General features: G+C 50.7%; 1 protein-coding gene across 5 annotated transcripts in view; it reads right to left on the bottom strand.

Moving 5' to 3' along the window:
- The window catches only part of ZC3H7B (zinc finger CCCH-type containing 7B), a 57,886-nt gene that overhangs the window by 34,156 nt on the left and 1,600 nt on the right, over positions 1 to 22,130 (bottom strand). The gene's annotated exons all lie outside the window — the stretch shown is intronic.

Raw genomic sequence — 22,130 nt, 5'->3', positions numbered from 1 at the left:
AGGCACCCGAAGCAGGATTTGAACCCAGGCCACCTTCTTTTAACCACCAACAAGCCCTCTCTCTGCACAGCCCACACGTGCCCGGAGCCGGTATGGCCTGTACCAGACCAGGGAGCAGAGCGTGTGCCCCATTTTGGCAAGGTGGAGGGAATTTCCCATGCCCCGGATGAGGGAGACAGAGGCTCAGCGAGGAGAACAAGTGGATGGTTCTGCACAGGCACACAGAGCCTGCTCCAGAGGGAGCTGCTTAAAGAGAAGGGAGGCTCAGGCAGAGCAGCTAGGGGTCAGGTTCCTTTAGGGCAAACCCCCCCCAGGGGCCGGGAGCTCCTGGCCAGATCTAGACACCCCACCCAGCTTCCATGGCACTGTGTACAGTCTAGAAGGCCCGCTGAAGATCAGCCTGTCCCACCTGGTGGCAGCCCAGAAGGGATGTGGACCCTCCCCTGGGTCAGAACCTGAGCCTGGGGCTCCCACCGCCAAGCGGGAAGGGGGCTGGAAGCTGCCTGGTCTCAAGCCAGCACTTTCTGTCGAGGACACTCACGGGCCCCTTCCATGCTCTGCCCCACAGTGTGGCCTTTGCTCTCTCCCCGGCCAAATGGTCCCAGAGAGAGGACCGAGGGCTCTGCCGAGAAGGGGGAGCTCCCTCAGCAGAGGGCTGGAGCGCAGACACATGCGGGGGCACCAAGATGTGAAAAGCACCCAACTACTTTGGGGAGGGAGCAAGTATATCAAATTAATACCTTTGCAGACTTCCTTTCTTCCTTTTTTTTTTTTTTTTTTTTTTTAAGATTTTATTTATTTGAGGGGCGCCTGGGTGGCTCAGTGGGTTAAGCCGCTGCCTTCGGCTCAGGTCATGATCTCAGAGTCCTGGGATCGAGCCCCGCATCGGGCTCTCTGCTCAGCAGGGAGCCTGCTTCCTCCTCTCTCTCTCTGCCTGCCTCTCTGCCTGCTTGTGACCTCTCTGTCAAATAAATAAATAAAATCTTAAAAAAAAAAAAAGATTTTATTTATTTGAGAGATAGAGAGAGAGAGCACAAGCAGGGAGGAGAAGGAGAAGCAGGCTCCCCGCTGAGCAGGGACCCTGACGTGGGGCTTGATCCCACGGCCCCGCCATCATGACCCAAGACAAAGGCAAACGCTTCACCAACTGAGCCACCCAGATGCCCTGCTTCCTTGTTCTTTATTTCCATCTTCTTCAACCATGTCCTCACAATCCTGTCTCGTGAGAAGAGCAGAGGTCACTAACCCATTTTACTAACCCATTTAGATGAGGACAGGGAGGCACAGTGCAAGAAGTTTCTTTCCCAAGATCACTCAACCAGTGAGAGACAAACAGCCCTGTCAGACCACATGCCATGTTCTTGGCCACACTCGGAGCTATGAGACGTCCTGTGGCCAGGGCCAGCCACTGCACTGCTCTGGGCCTCACTCTCCTCCTCTGTGCTGCTCGTCCAATGACAAGCCCTGCCTGGAAGGGTGGCTATGAGGCTCTAGAGATAAGAAGTGTGGGATCAGGGGAGCTCAGTTCCCCAAATTTCATTCTTCCCATGTGCTCTTCCCAGGGAGGAGTGAAGCCACACCGAGTCTTCAGGCTCCCAGAACAGTGCTCTTCACACCAGCTGCTCACACTGGGCAGGGCCTGGGTCATCGCCACATGCCCACCGACACCTGCTTGCCCTGCCGAAGCCTTGGGTCAGAGCTCTGGACTCAGGCCCACCTGGGTGTGAATGACAGCACTTAGGCTCGCTGCGTGACTGTGTGACTGTGTGACTTCGGGCCTTGGTCTCCTGATGGGGAAAGTAGGGCTGATAGCAGCTCCTGTCGCAATGCTGTCGTGAGCATTCAAGAGACAACATGGGTAGAGCACCTAGAGCGGAGCGACAGTCCAACCACCACAGGAGCATGTGTCATTCAACCCCATTCCTCCCTCTTGCAGAAATCTGCAAGTGTTTCCCAGGATGGACACAACCGTGAGCCTGTTCTCCTGCAGGAGGCAGGCGGTGATGGCCCTGGGCTGCCTGGGCCTTGCCAAACACACCTTTTGGTTGGTTTCTCTGTCCTCGGCTTCCTCGTCTGGGAAACAAGGGCTCATCCCCTCACACCCACACACTCCTCTGGGCCTCCAGCCAGAATGGGCTGGGGTGGCCTTCCTGACTCCTGGCTTTTGGCCTTGTGGTTCCTTCTACCTATGCTGCCATCCTCTAAAGGAAACTCCATCCCTCCTAGGAAACCTAGTTCTTCCATGGAGTCTCTCCCCCTCCCTTCGAGGGGACCATCATATGTTCATTCTTCCGATTCCCTGCAAGCCTGGGGAGCCACTGACAGCTGAGACCCAGTCCTGGCTCTTCAGAGGCCCTGCAAGGGAGGCTCACCTGGTGGGAGAGAAAAGGGTGCACCTGTCACCATGCAGTGTGGCGCCACAAGGTCAGGGGGCCCTTGAGAGGGAGGCAGACCCCCTATAGGCCTAGACAACCAGCACCACAGGGTCAGGACCACCAAGCCCTGTCACTCTGACCCAGGTCAGAATCCAAGTCCCATCCCTCCCCACCACCTGGGGTATTTCCTGCACTCAGACAAGCGGACCAGCCTCCTCACTGCCCCCCACCTCCCTGAGGCCATCACTGGGTTTGGGTGGGGGTGAGCGGGGTGGGGGGACAGGTCCTCCCCTCCTCCACCTAGAGCCTCTTGATGACTCGCTGTAATTTTGGTGATCACCTTTCCCCACACCATCTCCCACCATGTGGGAGCAGTTGGCCTACTGCCTCCCGGAAGCCTGGCTCAGCCTGCAGCTCCCTCAGAAAACCATGGCGGTCGGAGAACAGTGTTCCCAGTCCCCTCTCCGCCCGGCAATCTGAGCACACTTCAGGGAAACGAGCCCATATCCATCCCAAGAGGTAATTCCCAAATCTGAATCCGAAGCCAAGGAAAAAAAACATGCCCAGCCCCAGGCGGTATAAAGAAGGTTCCTCACCTGGCCTGGCGTGAGTCCTCCTCTCTGAACACCGCAACCCCCAAGCAGCAGCAATGCTGTGTGCATGCCCGGCAGAGAGGGTACCAATCCCAGAGTGGGCTAGCCCGCCGCCCCGATTTGCAGTTTCCCGCTTTGTACGGCAGAGATTACAGACAGCACCTACCCACAGGATTAGCACAGAGAAGGCACTCATTTCCGGGCCTGGGAGATGGCAGACACGTAGCAAGGGTTAGCTTTTGGACCAGAATTCCTATGCTGGGCATTCGGTTCAGTATCTGCTGTATGCCCATTACATACAGGGGAGAAGGTGAGGGTGCCCACCCTCCACACAGCTCTTCTAACCGACTTACAGATGTGGAAGGGACATCCCGCCACCTCCACCTCAAACCAGACTTCTGTGGCGAACAGAAGAGGCTGTGATCAGGCACAACAAAGTGGCTACATTTGTGAGGGCCAGGTCTGATGTGAAGGCTCGGAGGGCCTGTCCACCCCCCACCCCCGCTCCTCCCGGCCCAGTGATGGCCTCAGCGAGGTGGGGGGCAATGAGGAGGCTGGTCTGGTTGTCTGGGCACAGGAAACACCCCAGGTGGTGGGGAGGGATGGGGCTTGGATTCTGACCTGGGTCAAAGTGACAAGAGGACCACTTCTGAACTGGGCTTTCAAGGGTAAATAGGAGTTGGCTGCTTGGTGTCAGGGAGAGAGGGCCTTCTGGCAGGCGCCATTCAATTGTTTATGAAATCCCTGTTATCTCCCACATTTTATCTGACCCTGATCAATGACCCCAGGGCTGGGCCATTCTGGGGCCACATTTTGAGAGATGAGGAAAGTGAGGCTCTGCCAGCCCGTGGGGGCCAGGCCCGGAACTACCGACTTCACATCAGTAAAAATGCTGCTGCTTTCCTTCCTCAAAGACACAGTTTGGTCAAAGACAACCGCTTGGTCATCTTCCTAGGCACCTAAGCCTGTCCTTGGTGTTGGTGCATACTCGTGGCCCAGAAAAGGCAGATGTGTCTGTGGGGTGATTTGGGGGAAGACTTGAGCGTGAAAATACTATGCTTCTTCCAACGTCTTGCTCCTGGGTCTATTACCAATGATGCTAGGGTCATTCTCTTGAGTGTAAAGGCCCTAGGCCAGGGCTGGCAACTAGATTTCATCTCAAAAGCAACACACCCAGGCTAGTAGAAGTTGGTAGGGCTGCCCTAAGGGACTGGGCCCTAGTGGTGCTTAAAGAGAGAGTGCCACAATGTGCAAGATTGGCCCTAATAAACCAGGGATGCCCAGCAGAGATCCATACGCCTTAGGCCTTCATACGCCCCCTCCCCAGCGAGAGTACAACCACCGCTAAAATTCACAGTAATACAAAGTAACACCAAGCTAGAGGCCCAGATCTTACAGGGACCCAGGATGCAGAGGAAACCACCACGCCCCCTCCTTTGGGAATTTTTCTGACTCCCGCAACATATTGGTGAGATAGTCTCCTCTGTGCCAAGGGCAGAGATAGCCCCGGAAAGCCAGGGTATACTTCAGTCCAATCAACATCCATGACCTCCCTACTCGGTGCTAGGCATGGGGGCAGGGGAGCTACGAAATGAGCTGGTGGCTCAGGCCCAGGCCTGCTCTCCAAGAACTCCTGGTCCAGCAGGAGGGAAAAGACAGGTGAGTCACCAGCTACGGTACAGGCTAGCTGTGAGTGCAAAGGGCCTGGGCACTGAGAGGAAGGAGAGATGGGCCCATTGGGGGAAGCCAGGGAAGGCTCTGCAGGAAGTGTTCCTTGAGTTGGATGTGAAGGAGAATGACAGATTTCTTGGGGAGCTTGGGAGAGAAGGGACAGTCCTTACAGGACACCTATCCAGAAACATGTGCACCGAGCCTGACCTGAACTCCCCAATCCCCTGTGGCATCCCACATTCTGCCCAGCTCGGATGATGGGGAAGCCCAGGCCGCAGCCCACTCCAAGGTTGCCCACAGGGGTCAGCCAATAGGCCTGTCCCACAGCTAGGAGGAAGGCAGAGAGACAGGTGGCAGCAGGGAAGAAAACTCACATTTCCTGGGTGCCTACCACACACCAGATACTGGGGTTACCTCCGCCTGATCAAAGGGCCTTCTGCTGGTAACTCCAGTGGTCCTTGCCAGCGACAGAAGAGGCACAAACCACCCCAACAGCTGCATGGTCTGGTACCATGATCTGGCTTTGCCCCTCCCAGAACACGAGCTACAGAGCACCTGCTAAGTGCCAGATGCCCGCATGGAAGGGCAGGCAAAGCATAAGGCACACCGCCTGGAAAGGAAAACCACACAGGCTGCTGGACAGTGGCCCTGGATGATCTGGGGGAAGTGGGCAAAGCACAACCGTGCCCTCGATTCTGCCATTAAACGTGAGTGGCTCTTCCGTTGTGCCAAGTCCTGCTCTGGGTGCAGGGGACTCGGCCATGACAGAAACAAAATCTCTGCCCTTGAAGGGCTCACCATCCAGCCAGGAAACCAGGCTGCGGGGATACTGTTACAGCATGAAGAAAAAGAAGGTTCGGTGGAGATGTCGGTGCGCCTGGGTGGCTCAGTCAGTTAAGCGTCTGCCTCCGGCTCAGGTCATGATCCCAGGGTCCTGGGATGGAGCCCCGCATCAGGCTCCCTGCCTGCTTCTCCCTCTCCTTCTGCTTGCACTCTCTGGCTTTCTCTCTCTCTCCCTCTGTCAAATACATAAATAAAATCTTTAAAACACCACCACCAACACCAACAACAAAAAACGATGTGCCAAGTGAGCAAAAGCCCCAGTCCTAGCAAGCCGCTAACGTCCCCACCCTTTCCTCCTTCTCAGTTTCCTTCCTCTGGTAAGAACATTTTAATAGGTGGTTGTTACGAATCGAGTGTTTGTGTCCCCCACCAAGTGTATATGTTGAAGCCCTACCCCCCAACAGGACTATACTCGGAGATAAAGTCTTCTAAGGACCAGAGAAGCCTCTAAGAAGTCAAGTTAAAGAGGTCATAAGGTAGGGCTCTGATCCTGTATTTTTTTCCCGAAGCCTGAGTAGACTAGTATGGATTTTGGTACGGAGAGGAGGGGTGCTGCTCTAAGAAACACCAAAACATATGGAGCGCCTTTGGAAATGCATGTTGTGGGGAGAGAGTGGGGAGGTGGAGAGAGGTGGAGAGAGCTTGGAGGTGCGGCTAGAAAAACCCCTGATTGCCATGAAGGGATGGCTGGTGGAAATAAGGATGTTAAAGGCAGTTCCTATGAGGCCTCAGATGGAAACGAAGAGCAGGTTATTGGAAACTGGAGGAAAGGTGATCCTTGTCATAAAGAGGCAAAGAACTTGGGTAAATTATGCTCTAGTGGGGCGCCTGGCTGGTTCAGTCAATAGAGCATGTGGCATTTTTTTTTTTTTTTTCAGATTTCTTTATTTAAGGGGCACCTGGGTGGCTCAGTGGGTTAAGCCTCTGCCTTCGGCTCAGGTCATGATCTCAGGGTCCTGGGATCGAGCCCCACATCGGGCTCTGCTCGGCGGGGAGCCTGCTTCCTCCTCTCTCTCTCTGCCTACTTGTGATCTCTGTCTGTCAAATAAATAAATAAAATCTTCAGAAAAAAAAGATTATTTTAGAGAGAAGGGGAGAAGGGCAGAAGGTGAGAGTCTCAAGCAGACTCTGTGCTGAGCACAAGCCTGTTGCAGGGCTCAAGCCCTTGACCCTGAGATCTATGACCTGAGCTGAAACCAAGAGTTGGACGCCCAACTGACTATGCCACCCAGGTGCCTTGAGCGTGTGACTCTTGATCTTGGGGTCCCGAGTTCAAGACCTATGTTGGGTATAAAGATTATAAATAAACTTTTTTTTTTAGATTATAAATAAACTTTTAAAAATTAATTAATTGTGTTCCATTTCCTTGTGAGAGGTAGAATTTGCATACAATGAAAGTGGTTATTAAGCAGAGGAGATTGCTTTCTTTCTTTCTTTTTTTTTTTTAAAGATTTTATTTATTTATTTGACAGAGAGAAATCACAAGTAGGCAGAGAGGCAGGCAGAGAGAGAGGAGGAAGCAGACTCCCTGCTGAGCAGAAAGCCCGATGCGGGGCTTGAACCCAGGACCTGGGATCATGACCTGAACCGAAGGCAGCGGCTTAACCCACTGAGCCACCCAGGCGCCCCTCTTTCTTTCTTTCATTCAGATTTTATTTATTCATTTGAGAGAGACAGAGAGAGAGCACAAATAGGCAGAGCAGTAGGCAGCAGGAGAGGGAGAAGCAGGCTCTCTGCTGAGCAAGGAGCCCGATGTGGGGCTCGATCCCAGGACCCTGGAATCACACTTAAGCCAAAAGCAGCCACTTAACCGACAGAGCCACCCAGGAGACCCAATTTCTTTCTTTCTTTTTTTTTTTTTTTAAAGAGATTTTATTTATTTGACACACACACACACACACACACACACACACACAGAGTGAGCACAAATAGGGGTAGAGGCAGAGGGAGAGGGAGAGAGAGCATCTCAATCAGACTCCACGTTGAGCACAGAGCCCAACAGGGCTCAATACAGGACTCCATCCCATAACCTCGGGATCGTGGCCTGAGCCAAAACCAAGAGTCAGATGCTCAACCAACTGAGCTATCCAGGTGCCGCTAAGCAGAGGAGATTTCTAAGCAAAGCATGGAAGGTGTAGCATGCGTCTTCCTTACCACTTATAGTAAAATTTGAGAGAAAAGAGATGAAGAAGAAATTGTTAAACAAAAGGAACCAGAAGATAAAGAATTGGAAAATTCTCAGCCTATCCCTATTGCAAAAATATGAGGAAGCGTGTCCTGAAGGGAACTCTAATGATGTGCCTGAGCAACCATTTGATAAGGAGATGAGTGTGGGCATGAAGCACATATCAAATTAGCTATCAGATGGGATTATACTAGCAGAAACACTACCAGTTAGAACCAAAGGGGACAAAGAAGACTGGATGACGGAATGTGGGAAAGCTGCTGGACTTCTCAAATGCTACAGGACTGGACCATAAAGCTATTTGGAGGCAAACATGCTTTATCTTTCAAGAAAAGGAAAGTTTAACCCTGTGTCACAAATCATCAGAACTGCCTTGGTGGGGTCACCGATTCCTTTTCAGAGCTGGGGGGCGGGGTGACTGATTCGCACAGATGTGGGGGCTGTGCTGCACCCTGGTGGGCCAGCAAGGAAGAACAGGTCAAAGAAGATGGTTCTCAAGCCTTTAATCAAATGGAATTTGCCCCATTGCATTTCACCTCTCTCCTCTTTCTGACTGTTCTTTTTTGGAATGGGAATGAGTATCTATCCTATGCCTGTCCCACCATTGCTTTTTGGGAGCACATAACCTGTCTGGTTTCACAGGTTCACAGCAGTAGAGGAATTTACTCTGGATGAATCTGCCTCCAGTCTCGCCCAGACCTGATTTAGATATTTAGATGAGACTTAGGACCTTAGATTTTTGAGTTGATCCTGGAATGAGTTAAGACCTTGGGGGCTGTGGGGATGGAATGAATGCATTTTGCATATGATAAAAACATGAATTTGGGAGGGCAAGGGGCAGAATTTATACACTGAATGTTTGTGTTGAAGCCCTAACCCCATTATGACTGTTTGGAAATAGGGCTTTTAAGGAGATAATTAAGGTTAAATGAGGTCATAGGATGGGGCCAGAGACACCGGAGAGCTCTCCCTCTCTGCATACCAGGGGAGGAAAGGTCAGAGGAGGCCACAAAGAGAAGGCAGTCATCTGCAAGCCAGGAAGGGTTCCCATTAGAAACTGAATCTCCCAGCACCTTAATCCCGGCCTCCTGGCTTCCTGAACTGTGAGAAAATAAATTTCTGTTGTGTAAGCCACTCAGTCTACAGTATTTTTTTTTTAAGATTTTATTTATTTATTTGACAGACAGAGATCACAAGTAGGCAGAGAGGCAGGCAGAGAGAGAGGGGGAAGCAGGCTCCCTGCTGAGCAGAGATCCCAATGTGGGGCTTGATCCCAGGACCCTGAGATCATGACCTGAGCTGAGCCGAAGGCAGAGGCTTTAAACCACTGAGCCACCCAGGCACCCCAGTCTATGGTATTTCTTACAGCATCTCCAGCTGACTGAGACAGTGGTTCTAAGAGCATTTGTTTTCAGCTGAAGAGGGAGACAGCTCCTTGAGGATGAGGATGGGGTGGGGCATACTTGGTCAGGGCACATGGTGGAAGAGCAAGAAGCACGTAAGTCAAACAAATCTCATCTCTTTTTAAAGCAAAAAGTGCAAGGGAAAAAAAGGAAAGAAGGAAGGAGAGAAAGAAGGAAGGAAGGAAGAGAAAAAATCCAAAGAGAAAACAGGCCTGAGTTTCCAGGATCCCATCACCAGGCGGGGCAGTCCCCTCTCCCCTACTCTAGGTCCATGTTCTTACAATTTGGGAATTTCAAGCTGGGCTTACCTCAAAGGGCTCTTCCCAGAAACAGCCATGAATTAAGGGACCAACAGGAAACAATTCCCTCAGCATGACAGCACAGTATGTGACCATACACCCAGGTTCACAAGCGAGTTCAAATCCAAGCCCTGTTCCTTATTAACTATACAAGTTGCTTGATTTCTTGTGTTTCACTTCCCTCATTTCTAAAACAGGGACAGTAGTACCTCCTCCTCCTCCTCCTCCTCCTCCTCCTTCTTCTTCTTCTTCTTCTTCTTCTTTTTTTTTGGAAGATTTTATTTATTTATTTGATAGAGCGCGAGAGTAGGCCCGAGCACGTGAATGTCGGAGGAGCAGAGGGAGAAGCAGACTCGGCACTGAGTCGGGATTCCCAACTCGGGGCTTGATCCCACCACCCCTAGATCATGACCCCAGCCGCAATCAAGAGTCCTGCGTCTAACTGACTGCGCCATCCAGGCGTCCCAAGGATGCTAATACCCTTTTGAGATTTTGGGGGGCTAGATTCAATGAGATGTCAGGCACGGAATAAGCATTTACTATCAACCATGGCTACTGTATGATCATTACGATTACTTAAAAAGAGGGGCAAAGAACATAAACGGGACAGGCACAGGAGCTAAATGAATCGTGAAGGAAAGACACTCGAACGCACTGATAAAACATGGGATAAACAACACGATGCCGCTTCGCACCTCTGAGGCTACCGTGGGAGGAGAGCCCAGTGGACGCTGTCAGAGGAACGGGCAAGCTCCACCCTGGCAAGTACACCGAGAGCGCGGCCTGGCAGCACCTCCGTGAAGCAGTGTGGCAACACCCACCAACAAGAGCAAGGCACCCAGTTGCCCTTCACCCTTCCCCGCACAGCCCCCAGACAGTTCCTTTCCCAGGTGAACCTGCACGGGGCTCAGCCAATCATAATGGCCCTTTTACTCGCCGGTGACTGGGTTAGGCATGGACACGTGACGCCATCCTGACCAATGAGAGAGGAGGGGAAGTCAGCCAAGGGTTTTCTGGGAAGGGTTTTCTTCACACTCAAAATGGAACCGAGGTTTCCTTTCCTGCTGCTGCCGGACAGCGAGTAGTGCGACGCACACACTGGGGAGGGCGGAACAGAGAGACCGAAGCTGTTGAGTGACCTGTCCGACCCCTACATCAGCTGATTTGGAACTGCTCTGCCTCACTTATCACGTAAGATTATAATACAGTCTCGTTCCGAGGGAGGAATTCTGTTACTTGCAGCCCAAAGCCTCCTACAGCATAAAGTGCCCTGTCCTTCTGACCCAGAAACTTCCAAGAATTTATCCTACTAAAATCCTCGTACAATCAGTTATGTTTGTACAGGAATTTTTTTTTCTTTTCTTTCTTTTTTTTTTTTGAAAAACCAGAGGGAGCTTGAACGTCCACCAGCAGAGAATTAATCCACTGAGCTATAGTATGCCCTACCATGGAACACAATGCAGCTATTGAATCTATTTTATGCCTCGTCATGGTGATGCCGCCATTCATGTTTGAGGAAGAAAAAAAAGCAGCAGATTCCAGAACATTCTGTGTTGTATGATCACATCTGTGTGCAATGTGTGTTTATATCAAGAGGACGTTTGAAAGACAGTCTCCAATTTAACTGGTTCCCTCTGGCGACTGGGATCTGCCAAGCGGCAGCAGGACACAGAACACTTTCAGCACGATTTGGATTTTTGCACAGAGCAAGTGTTAACCTTATAATCTAAAATACAAAATGAGATGGCTGACTTGAGGCCAGCCTGGTAGGCCTCAGAGGCCAAGTGGAGCCTTAAAACCAGGAGTCTGGTTTCAAACCCAGTGATTTCAGTTCTGCCCAAGTGTCCATGGGCTGTTCTTCGCAGGAGAAAGACCAAACCATTGACCTGAAAACCATGAGAGAACCATACTTTTTCTTTTTCTCACTTTTTTTTTTCTTTAAAGACTTTATTTATTTATTTGAGAGAGAGAATGTGAGCGAACATGCAAGGGGGAAGGTAGGAGGGAGAAGCAAACTCCCAGCTCAGCAGGGAGCCTGATGTGGGACTCAATCTCAGGACTCCAGGATCATGGCCTGAGCTGAAGGCAGTCCCTCAACCAACTGAGCCACCCAGGCACCCTTATTTCCCTCACTTTTGAGAACAGTTTGCTGATCACAGAATTTCAGAGATTCAGATCTTCATTAGACCAGCCTCTTCAAAATCTCAAAGCCTTGGCCCTGTCCTTGGTGCAGAGCAAGTGCTCCATAAATGGTGGTAAAAGAAATGGATCAATGAATCAATTCATCCAACCCAGGCATTATATAGATAAGAATGAATGAGTTGAATAAATTAAAAAATGGACATTGAAATAACCAAGTAATAACATCTGCTGAGGGGTTACCAACTGCTAGGAGCTAGCATGGTATCTCTCTCTCTCTTTTTGGCATGTCATGATCTCTTTATACATAGTACCTTCCAGCACACCCTGTGAGATAGCCTATCATCCTCATTTTTAGAAAGAGAAAAGAGGCACAAAGAAGTTCTGTGATTTCCCCAAGGTCACACAGCTGGCACATGGTAGAGCTGGTACTTAAATCCCAGCAGCCTGGCCCTGGGGCCACACACATCACCATCTTTATTGCCCATTAAGCAATCAGACCCAGCCCTAGGATCCCTCAACCTGTCATCATGCTCAAGTCTCCCCCACCCCTCAAACTCTCTCCCCTGATTTTCAATCCCCTTCTGAATAATGCACAACCTCTCCTCCTTTTCTTGGTCATGTTTTGTGGAACAGTAATTTATACTGTCTTTACATCCTCACGTCCCACTCCACTCCCCATATCCCAGCAACCCCCCTTTCACTCTACCAAAGGTGCTTGCCAAGTTTCCTCCCCATCCCAGGGACCTCCTTCCTGGTTGCTGAGTCCAGTAGAGGGACAGTTTGTCACGCACCTTTTCGGGGACTCTTGGCAATAACTGCCAGGTCCTTCTCACACCTCTCTGATCGGTCCTATTCTGTCTGTTAGGGGCTCCTCTTCCTCTGCCCGGGTCTCAACACCAATGTGTCCGAGCTTGCACTTAAGGGACAATGCTCCTGCTCTCCTCACTCTGCATGCTCTCCCCAGATGAGCTCTTACATTTCATGACCTCACGAGTAATGTCGATGACTCACAAATCAGTTCCTCCCGCCAGGCTCGCCCCCTCCCCAATATTTCAGATTCACATCTCTTACACTCTGAGCGGTGCTACCTAGATGTCCAACACCCAGGCTGCTTAGGACCTCCATGCTTTTCCAAATCCCGGGCCCTCTACCTGGAATGCCCTCTCCCCACTGGATTGCCCTCTCCGCACACACATGCACCTAGCCAACTCCTATTCATCCGTTAAGACCCAGCTCTGATGCCTCCGTGCCCAGAAAGTCCTCCCTGGTGCCCATCCCAGTTTGGTGCTCCTCCAACTTACTGTATTCCAAACTTAACTCAGCAGCATCTCCCCTGCTCCTACTCCTCCTCCATTTCCCCCAAACTCCAGTCATGGCTCCAACTGCCATCCTGTTACCTATCCCCAGTTCCTTCCACAATTACCTCTAAAACAGTTCACTCTGCAGCTCCTCCCATCATCTCCATGACCACGGCTCTCAGGCCCTCAGCATCCCCTGCCAACAGCCTCCAACAAGCCCCCTCCAATCTGCTGCCATTTGGTGGTCAGGAGTATTTGTCCAACACATATGTCAATGTCACTCCCCTGCTCGAAACCCTTCCGGGTTGGGGCGCCTGGGTGGCTCAGTGGGTTAAGCCGCTGCCTTCAGCTCAGGTCATGATCCCAGGTCCTGGGTTCGAGCCCCACATCGGGCTTTCTGCTCAGCAGGGAGCCTGCTTCCTCCTCTCTCTCTGCCTGCCTCTCTGCTTACTTGTGATTTCTCTCTGTCAAATTAAAAAAAAAAAAAAAACAAAAAAAAAACCTTCCGGGTGCACACATGCGCATACACAGATGAATGCAGCTGTTTTTGTTTTTGTTTTTAAAAGGTGAAAAATAAGGGGCGCCTGGGTGGCTCAGTGGGTTAAGCCGCTGCCTTCGGCTCAGGTCATGATCTCAGGGTCCTGGGATCGAGTCCCACATCGGGCTCTCTGCTCGGCAAGAAGCTTGCTTCCCTCTCTCTCTCTCTCTGCCTGCCTCTCCGTCTACTTGTGATTTCTCTCTGTCAAATAAATAAATAAAAAATCTTTAAAAAAATTAAAAAAATAAAAGGTGAAAAATGAATAAGCTCTACAGGCTCGTGATGTACCAATACCAATTTTCTGGTTTTGAAAACGTGAACCATTTTGATAACATAAACGTATATACCATCATCATGTGAAGTTGGGTGAAGAGAACCCTTTGTACTATTTTTGCTACTTCCTGTGGGTAAAAGTTGAAAAACAAACAAAACCTTCATGTCACCCACGACCAGAAGGACAAAGGCCAAGCTGCTCATCTCAGGCACACAGCACTGTAGGGAGTGCCTGGCCTCCTCTCCAGCCCCATGGCCGGCCCGGAAGGTTTCACTCTGACAATGTCAGACCCAAGCTGCCCGCTCTGTCTGGAGCAGCCCTCACACCCGCTGCTTCCTTCCCACCCTGGCTAGGGCCCGGTACTTCTTTAAAGCCCAGCTGAGGTGGCTTCTCTACCAGGAAGACTCTTTCCCCAACCCCCACCCTAACGCAGCTCCCAAAGCTCACCACAACCATTGCACTCACCCTAGTTAGCCGACAGTGTGTGCTTCCGTCCTCATCTCTCACTAAACTATGAGCTTCGTGAAGGCAGGAGCTGCATCCGATTTGTCTCTGGGCAGCGCACAAGAGCAGTGAAGATGCTGATTTCAGTCCTTGATTAAGCTTTTTCTCCTACCAGGTATTGTTTGAAGAGCTTTAAATATAATACGTAATTCTCTGGGCCCCTCGGTGGTGCAGTTAAGCGTCTGACTCTTGGTTTCGGCTCAAGTCATGATCTCAGGGTTGTGAGATCGAACCCTGAAGCAGGCTCTGAGCTCGGCAAGGAGTCTGCTAACATTTCTCTCTCCCTCTGCCCTTCCCCACGCTCTCTTTCTCTCTCAAATAAATAAATCTTTTTAAAAAAAACTCACTACAGGGACGCCTGGGTGGCTCAGTTGGTTAAGCGGCTGCCTTCGGCTCAGGTCATGATCCCAGCGTCCTGGGATCGAGTCCCCACATCGGGCTCCTTGCTTGGCGGGGAGCCTGCTTCTCCCTCTGCCTCTGCCTGCCATTCTGTCTGTCTGTGCTTGCTCTCTCTCCCTCTCTCTCTGACAAATAAATAAAAAATCTTTAAAAAAAAAAAAACTCACTACACCCCGTAAAAAAGTACTATTATCATCCCCATTTTACAGATGAGGAGACCAAGGCACAAGGAGGTGAACTAACCTCCAAGGGCCACACAGGTTGTAAGTGACAGAGTGGGGACTTGAACCGTGGCAGCTAGGCTCTGGAGCCCACACACTCTTACCTCCCAACTCAAAGGTGCTTCCTCCCCCATCCCCATGGGCTGCCTCCAGCTTCATCCCACACTCCACCTGCCTGGCTCTCACCTACCCCAGATTTCATGGAAAGGGAGCAGCCAGTGCAGACTACAGACTTGCCACACCCCGCATGAACACACCTGAGGTGACGTCATCTCCAAAGATGCCTGACGCGCCTCCTGACTCACCAGGTGCTCGACAGCTTCCTCAGAGACCAGCAAAGCTTCCATTTCGCCGTCCTCGACCTCACTAGTCAGAATTCCAGGTCAGCATCTATCCCTACAAGGCATGGTGCACCCTGTCTGCCCACCTGAGGACCCTCGCTCCAAAGAGGTAGAGGAGGGGTTTGGGCTCACTTCTAGAGATTATGTGTTGGGTGTCATGCACCTTTTATGGCAAGGGTTTTGAACCTGGGGCCCACGGTGAGTATTCAGGGGCCATGAACTTGGATGGGGAAAAAAAAAAAAAAACATTTACAAGTTCTTTTCACTAACCCCTACCTGGTATACAGCATTTCCCTCAACTCCAAAGATAGGTAATACACTGCAATAGTGTCGTGATAGAAATCACAGCTCTTTCCCTGTCATATTTCAGCTGCTGCAGACACAACAAAATATTGTTCACGCTCGTCCCAACTTCAAAATTATGGCGCTTCCATCAGACTCACTGCCAGATCTCATTGTACAGTGCATTGATAAAAGAGCCCAGCCACAGTTCAGTATTGTTTCCTTTGCAATCCTGTGTATTTTACTTTATGCATTTAAAAACAGGATTCTGGGGCGCCTGGGTGGCTCAGTGGGTTAAAGCCTCTGCCTTCGGCTCAGGTCATGATCTCAGGGTCCTGGGATCGAGCCCCGCATCGGGCTCTCTGCTCAGCCGGGAGTCTGCTTCCCCTTCTCTCTCTGCCTGCCTCCCTGCCTACTTGTGATCTCTCTCTATCAAATAAATAAATAAAATCTTAAAAAAAAATAAAAAATAAATAAAATAAAAACGGGATTCTGGGGTGTCTGGGTGGCTCAGTCGGGGAAGTATCCAACTCTTGATTTCGGCTCAAGTCCTGATCTCAGCGTCCAGGGATTGAGCCCTGCCCTGTGTAGTGGCAGGCTCTGCACTCAGCGGGGAGTCTGTTTCTAGCTCTGCCCCTCCCCCTATTCATTCGCGCGTGCTCTCTCTCTCTCTCAAATAAATAAGTAAAATCTTTTAAATAAATAAATAAATTTTATATAATAAAATAATAAATAGCATTTTAATATACATATATACATAATAATATAAACATAATCATAATAAAATAGCATTTTTATACTATAATACTGTATAATAAAATCATAAATAATAATATTTAAATAAGTAATAATAAAAACAGTCTTCTGAGAGGCTGTTCTTGGGCTCCCCCCAGGCTGCCCAACAGGTCCGTGGTACAGAGACAACTTGGAATCCTGCCTGTACCTACCATCATCTCAAAGGCAGGTGCTAGTATCCCCACCTTCCACAGAAAAGCTAGGCTTGAAAAAACTAGTCTTAAACAGAAATGAGGCTTGGAGGGGGGTATCTCTGACCTGCCCAGGGCCACCCAGCTGCTGAGGAAGTGAGCTAGAGGCACTAGGGCCACCGCTGGCTCCGCCAGAAACCACCTGTCAAGGAATGAACATAAGACATGGACCGCCCACAGGCCTCAGCAACTTGCAGTTTGCTTTCTTTGTGCTACCTTGAACAGAAACCAAAGTTCAGGAAACGTCCCTCCGGCCTCCGCTCTCAGCCAAACCAAGAGTCAACCAAGGTGGCAGAGCAGAACCCTCCTGTCTGCAGCACTCAGGTTACAAAAGGCTTTGACTTTCTTGCCTTCCGCTCACAACTTAGGGGCCACACTGCACAGGAACGGTTCAAACCCACAACTCTGTCTCCAAGGGTCTGGGAGACCTGGTTCCAATCCCAGCACGGCCCCCCCTCCCCCAGCTTTGAGGGCACCTCTCTGAGCCTCGGTTTTGTCATTTGGGAGGTGCAGCTAATGATACCCAACTTGCAAGACAATTTTGCACATTTACATACCACGCCCCTAACACCCATATCAAGGAGGAAATCAGACGATTGCATCTCTCCTGCACCCATACAGTTAGAGTGCACCTGGCAACTTACAAAAAGTGCTTTTTGATCAGTCAACACCAAGTGCTTTGCAGATTCTTTTTTTAAAGTTTTTATTTATTTGGCAGACAGAGATCACAAGCAGGCAGAGTGGCTGGCAGAGAGGGGGGTGGGGAAGCAGGCTCCCCGCTGAGGGGAGAGCCCAATGTGGGGCTCAATCCCAGGACCCTGGGATCATGACCTGAGCTAAAGGCAGAGGCTTTAACCCACTGAGCCACCCAGGCGCCCCTGCTTTGCAGTTTCTATCTATCTAGGCCACTCCTTTTTTGGCAAGGGCTGTTCGGGACCACCCTGCTACTATTACTCATTTACTCAACAAATAACCACAGAGCACCTTTATGTGCCAGATGCTGGGGGAGTGAGGTTAAGAAAGTCCCTGACCTCATGGAACACGAGGTCCAGGCGTGGGAAGACAAATAAACAGGCCCATATTAAATGCACAAGACAAGTAAAGCTACAGAGAAGAGTTAGAGGAGCAAACTGAAATTGGAAATGTGGCAGGAAGGGACGGCCTTTCAGGGAGTCAGTATTCAAGAGAAACAAGAAGGAGCCAGACATGGGAACACAGAAGGCAGGTGAGCACGTACCAGCAGAGGGTCCAGCAAAGGTAATGGCCCTAAGGTGGCAACAAGCTCGGAATGTTCGAGAAAAAGACAGAAGGCCAGGTCACTGCACCGCTAGAGTGAGGGCAAGCCAAGTAGGAAGCAAGTTTCAAGGCGACGAGTAAGGCTCATTAGAAAGCTATGTGCAGGCCAGACTGGGGAGCCAGCACTGTGTTCTGTGTGTGTCAGGAAGCCACTGGAATCTTTTTAGCAGAGGACTGACAAGGTCCCATTTAAATCTTGAGAAGATCCATCAGGCTGCTGCATTGAGGATAGATGAAAAGAGGGGAAGCTGGAAAATGAGTTAGCAGGCTACTGCAGTGGTCTGGGCCTGGATCAAGGTAGGCAGTGGAGAAGATTCTGGAGGTTATGGCCACCACAACCATGCTATCACACTATTGGTCTTTAGAGTTTTCAAATTCTCTTCATTTGAGTCTCATAGCACACCCAGGGAAGATGGGACTGAATCCGTCAGGCCATTTCACAGAACAAGAGACTGAGGCCAGGCGCCTGGGTGGCTCAGTGGGTTAAGCCTCTGCCTTCAGCTCAGGTCATGATCTCAGGGTCCTGGGATCAAGCCCCACATTGGGTTCTCTGCTCAGTAGGGAGCCCACTTCCCCCATCCACCCCACCCCCGCCAGCCTCTCTACCTACTTGTGATCTCTTTCTCGCTGGCAAATAAGTAAGTAAAATCTTTAAAAAAAAAAAAAAAAAAAGAGGGAGAGAGAGAGAGGATGGCCAAGAGTGACAATATGATTATGCCCCAGAATGTGTAGCTAGAATGTGCTGGAGCTGGGAATGAAAATCAGGACTTTGGACTCCCTGCCCTAAGTTTCTGTGCTGCATGGCATGACACGGATGCTCCAGAGAACAAGAGCATAGGTGAACCTCTGTAAACCCCAGAAGGGTCACATCCTCAACCTCCCCCACAGCCCTCACAGCAAGTGATCACTGGGTGCTTGCTGGCTGACCCCAGCACTTCGGAAGACATGGCTCTCGGGCCCAGGGAATGTGACACCCTGTTCCCTTTCCAAGTCACAGTGTGGACAGGGTAGGAAGAGCTGGAGGGCGGGTGACCCCTCCATTTTCTTCTTCTGCAAAACAAGGACTTCTTACCTTTTAAAGGAGTATCAAGAGGATTCCTGAGAATATGGCCCAAAGCACAATACAAACGATAGATCATCGAGATTTCTGGATAGATAAGAGCTTCTTGGAGACTAAAAGAACTTGTGGGGGGGGCGCCTGGGTGGCTCAGTGGGTTAAAGCCTCTGCCTTCGGCTCAGGTCATGATCCCAGGGTCCTGGGATCGAGCCCCGCATCGGGCTCTCTGCTCAGCGGGAAGCCTGCTTCCTCCTCTCCCTAACTGTCTCTCTGCCTGCTTGTGATCTCTGTCTGTCAAATAAATAAATTTAAAAAAAAAAGAATAAATTAAAAAATAAAAATAAAAAAAATAAAAGAACTTGTGGGGCGCCCGGCTGGCTCAGTCAGGAGGGCATGCAACCCTTGCTCTCAGAGTAGCAACTTTGAGCTCCACATTGGGCACAGAGATGGCTAAGTAAATAAACAAAATACCTTGAAGGCACTTCTCTTGCAGAGTGGGCTTGGGCTGGGGAGTGCCTGGCTCCCTCTGACCCTCTGTGTCCCAGCTCCACCACAGCCCGGTGATCTTGGACCCAGTCTTCTCATCTGCAAAATGGGGCAGCTAAAATTTGCTCCTGCCTCAAAGCGTTGTTGAGCGGATTCAGTAAGAGAAGGCCCAGGAAGCGCCAAGCACAGGGCTGGCACACAGCAGCCTTAAGCGTGTTGTGGCCGGTGTCCCTAAGTGTCACTGCTGCCATCAAGCATTGAGTGGGGGCCAGGGCCCCGCAGCTGAACTGAAGTCGGCCCCAGCTGGGTTCTGAAGGCAGCAGTGGCCCCCACGGCCTGACGGGAGGACCCGCAGAAGCCATCAGGGCGCTAGCTGAGAAAGAGACTTCCTGGGGAAATAAATAAGGCAGGAAGGAGCCCCGGAGCTGGTGATGACAGAGAAAGGAAAGCCAGCTCGTTTTCTACGGGCCATTAAATGTGATGAAAGGAGCTGGCTCCTGTGGAGGCTTCTGGGAGCTGACACGTAGCCCTCACTCCATCAGCCTAGGCTGAGGCTCTGGCTTCAGCTAGCAGCCAGACTTCCTCAGGGGACACTCCACCTCTGCCATCTGAGGTTACCACCGCCTGCCCCGTCCCTCCCAGTCCCTGGGCCCACGCAGAGCAAATCAAGTGCCAGGCTGCCTGGGTCTGCTCTCCGGCTCTGCCGCTCCACCACCCTGGCCAGTTTCTTCATCTGTAAAATGGGGACAATCACAGTGCTTCCCTGTAGGGCTGCTGTAAAGATTAAGGAAGCTCATCTAGGAAAAAGCACTCACACACAACAGGGCCAGACTAGAGGAAATGCTGGCTTGGGCAACAGCTATATGATTAAAAACTGTAAAACCCCTCCATGTGTAGTTCCTCTCATCTGACTCTCCCGCCCCGATCCCTGGGCACTGGGTTTCTCCCCACAGGTAACCATCACACACCATCCAACCTCAGGGCTTGTTTTCAGAAAGGGAAATTGAGGCCCAGAGAGCCCAAGGGCCTTCCTCAGGATGCCTTCTCTGGCCTTTCTGAACCACCTCCCAAGTGTCGAAATGGCAGTTCTAGAAAGACCTTCCATCTAGGGCAAAAAAAAAAAAAAACCCTTCCTCCTCTACACTGGGGTATAACTCAGTATGACAGCACGTTGGCTGAATGTGTCCTCCTCCCACCTCCACAGGGGCCTGGGGGCACAGGGGGTGAATCAGACCCAGTGTCTGCCCTTGGGAAGCTCAAGTTAATCACCCATATCTTTCTCCTTTCCAAACAACAAGCTTGGCACCCGCAGGCACTGAGGAAGTGAACTTAGACTCCGCACTCAGAGCCCAGTCGTCCTTCTCCACCATTCTGCCTTCTCCAGGCATGCTTCCAGAAATCTTCTAAGTACTTTCACTGGGCCAGCCCCATGAGGCCCCAGGATAGAAGGGAGTTCAGTAAGACTCCCCCGCCTCGGGGAGCTTGCTGGTCTTTGGGCTTAAGCCCCCACCGCTATTGTGTTTGCCGAATCAGACTGTCCTGGTCTCTGTTCTTTGTCTACACATTTGAAATGGAGGCGAGCCAATTCTGATACCAATCCCGTCATACATACTCAACAGTCACAGAAGCCTGGGTTCCGATCCAGCTGGCTGACATCCGGCCAGCCACATGAATCCCATGTTCCTCAGTTTTTCCATCTGTGAAATGGAGATATAAATGCCCACCCCCCTCATGGAACCACTGTAAGAGTCAGACTACCCGTCAACCTCCCAGCATAGAAGCAACTGTGGCCATCCCAGAAATTCCCTTCCTCTTCTCTCTCCCTAGCCAGACCTCCCCATTCTGTCAAGCTCAAGATCCACTTTCCAGAGGCCCTCCCTAACTTTGCCAGGTCACCCTGAGAGCTCTCTCTTCTGCTCCCTCCCACTGCATTGACTCCAGTCCTGAGCAGGGCTCGGTCCTGGTCCTCTCGTGGGTTCTGCTAGAGTTGACTTTCTCCTTCCAGCCAGAATCTAAGCGACAAACTCAACCCCAAACCTGCCCCACAGCATCTTACCATGTTCACAGAAGGGATTCGAAAACTAATTTGCGAAGGTGGCCCCGGGCCCCTGCGAAAGGCTGAAGATTCGGAGTCTGGACACTTAAGTAGGAATCCTAGCTCTGCTATGTGACTTTCCAGGGGGACATTCGATTCTAGAAGCCTCAGGTTTCTCATCTGGAAAATGAGGACTGAATAATGTCTACCTGACATGGTTGCTATGGAGCACAGATGAGCATATGTGAAAGCCCTTTTGTTATAAACGAAAAAGTTCTATTTAAGGGATTATTATTTTCAGAGTCGCAAATCCAAACCTACTGACTCCTTAACTTTCTTATACCTAGACACTAGCTCATCCCACAGAGCTTCTTAGCCCCCAATAATCCACCCACCCCGCATTCTTCGTTGTCCGTCCCGAACAAAAAGCCAACAGCTTAGAATTCACGGCCTCTGTTGAGCACAAACCTGGTTCCAGCTCAGGGACCACAAAATCTCTCCCCCATCCTCAGATCTCATCCCTCCTCAAAACAGGTTTCACCTTCCCAGCTTTGGGTACCCCGGGCCTCCAATCTGCCCCAACAACATTTTGGACAGGCATCATTTCTACCTGACAGTCCAATTTCTGTGGCAAGTCAAAATGGGGAAGGAAGACTCTGGTGGGTGTGGTTGTATGTGGGGAGAGGGGCAGTAGTAGTCTCAGTAGTAGAAATAAAGATTTCGCTGGAATTTTGTGTCCAACAGTTGCTAAATGTTCTATAATTATCCCATTTGTGTGAATATTCAAGGATCTGCATTCTGCTATTTTCATGGGACTGGATGAATTACAGATGCTGAGGAAAATGGTAAGAAGTTGGGGTTCAAAGTCTGGTGCCTAGACACCAAAGTCTCTGTGAACAACC

This window comes from Lutra lutra, chromosome 8 (genome assembly GCF_902655055.1).
Source record: "Lutra lutra chromosome 8, mLutLut1.2, whole genome shotgun sequence".
NCBI classification, from domain to species: domain Eukaryota; kingdom Metazoa; phylum Chordata; class Mammalia; order Carnivora; family Mustelidae; genus Lutra; species Lutra lutra.
This window is presented reverse-complemented; position numbering and strand designations above follow the sequence as displayed.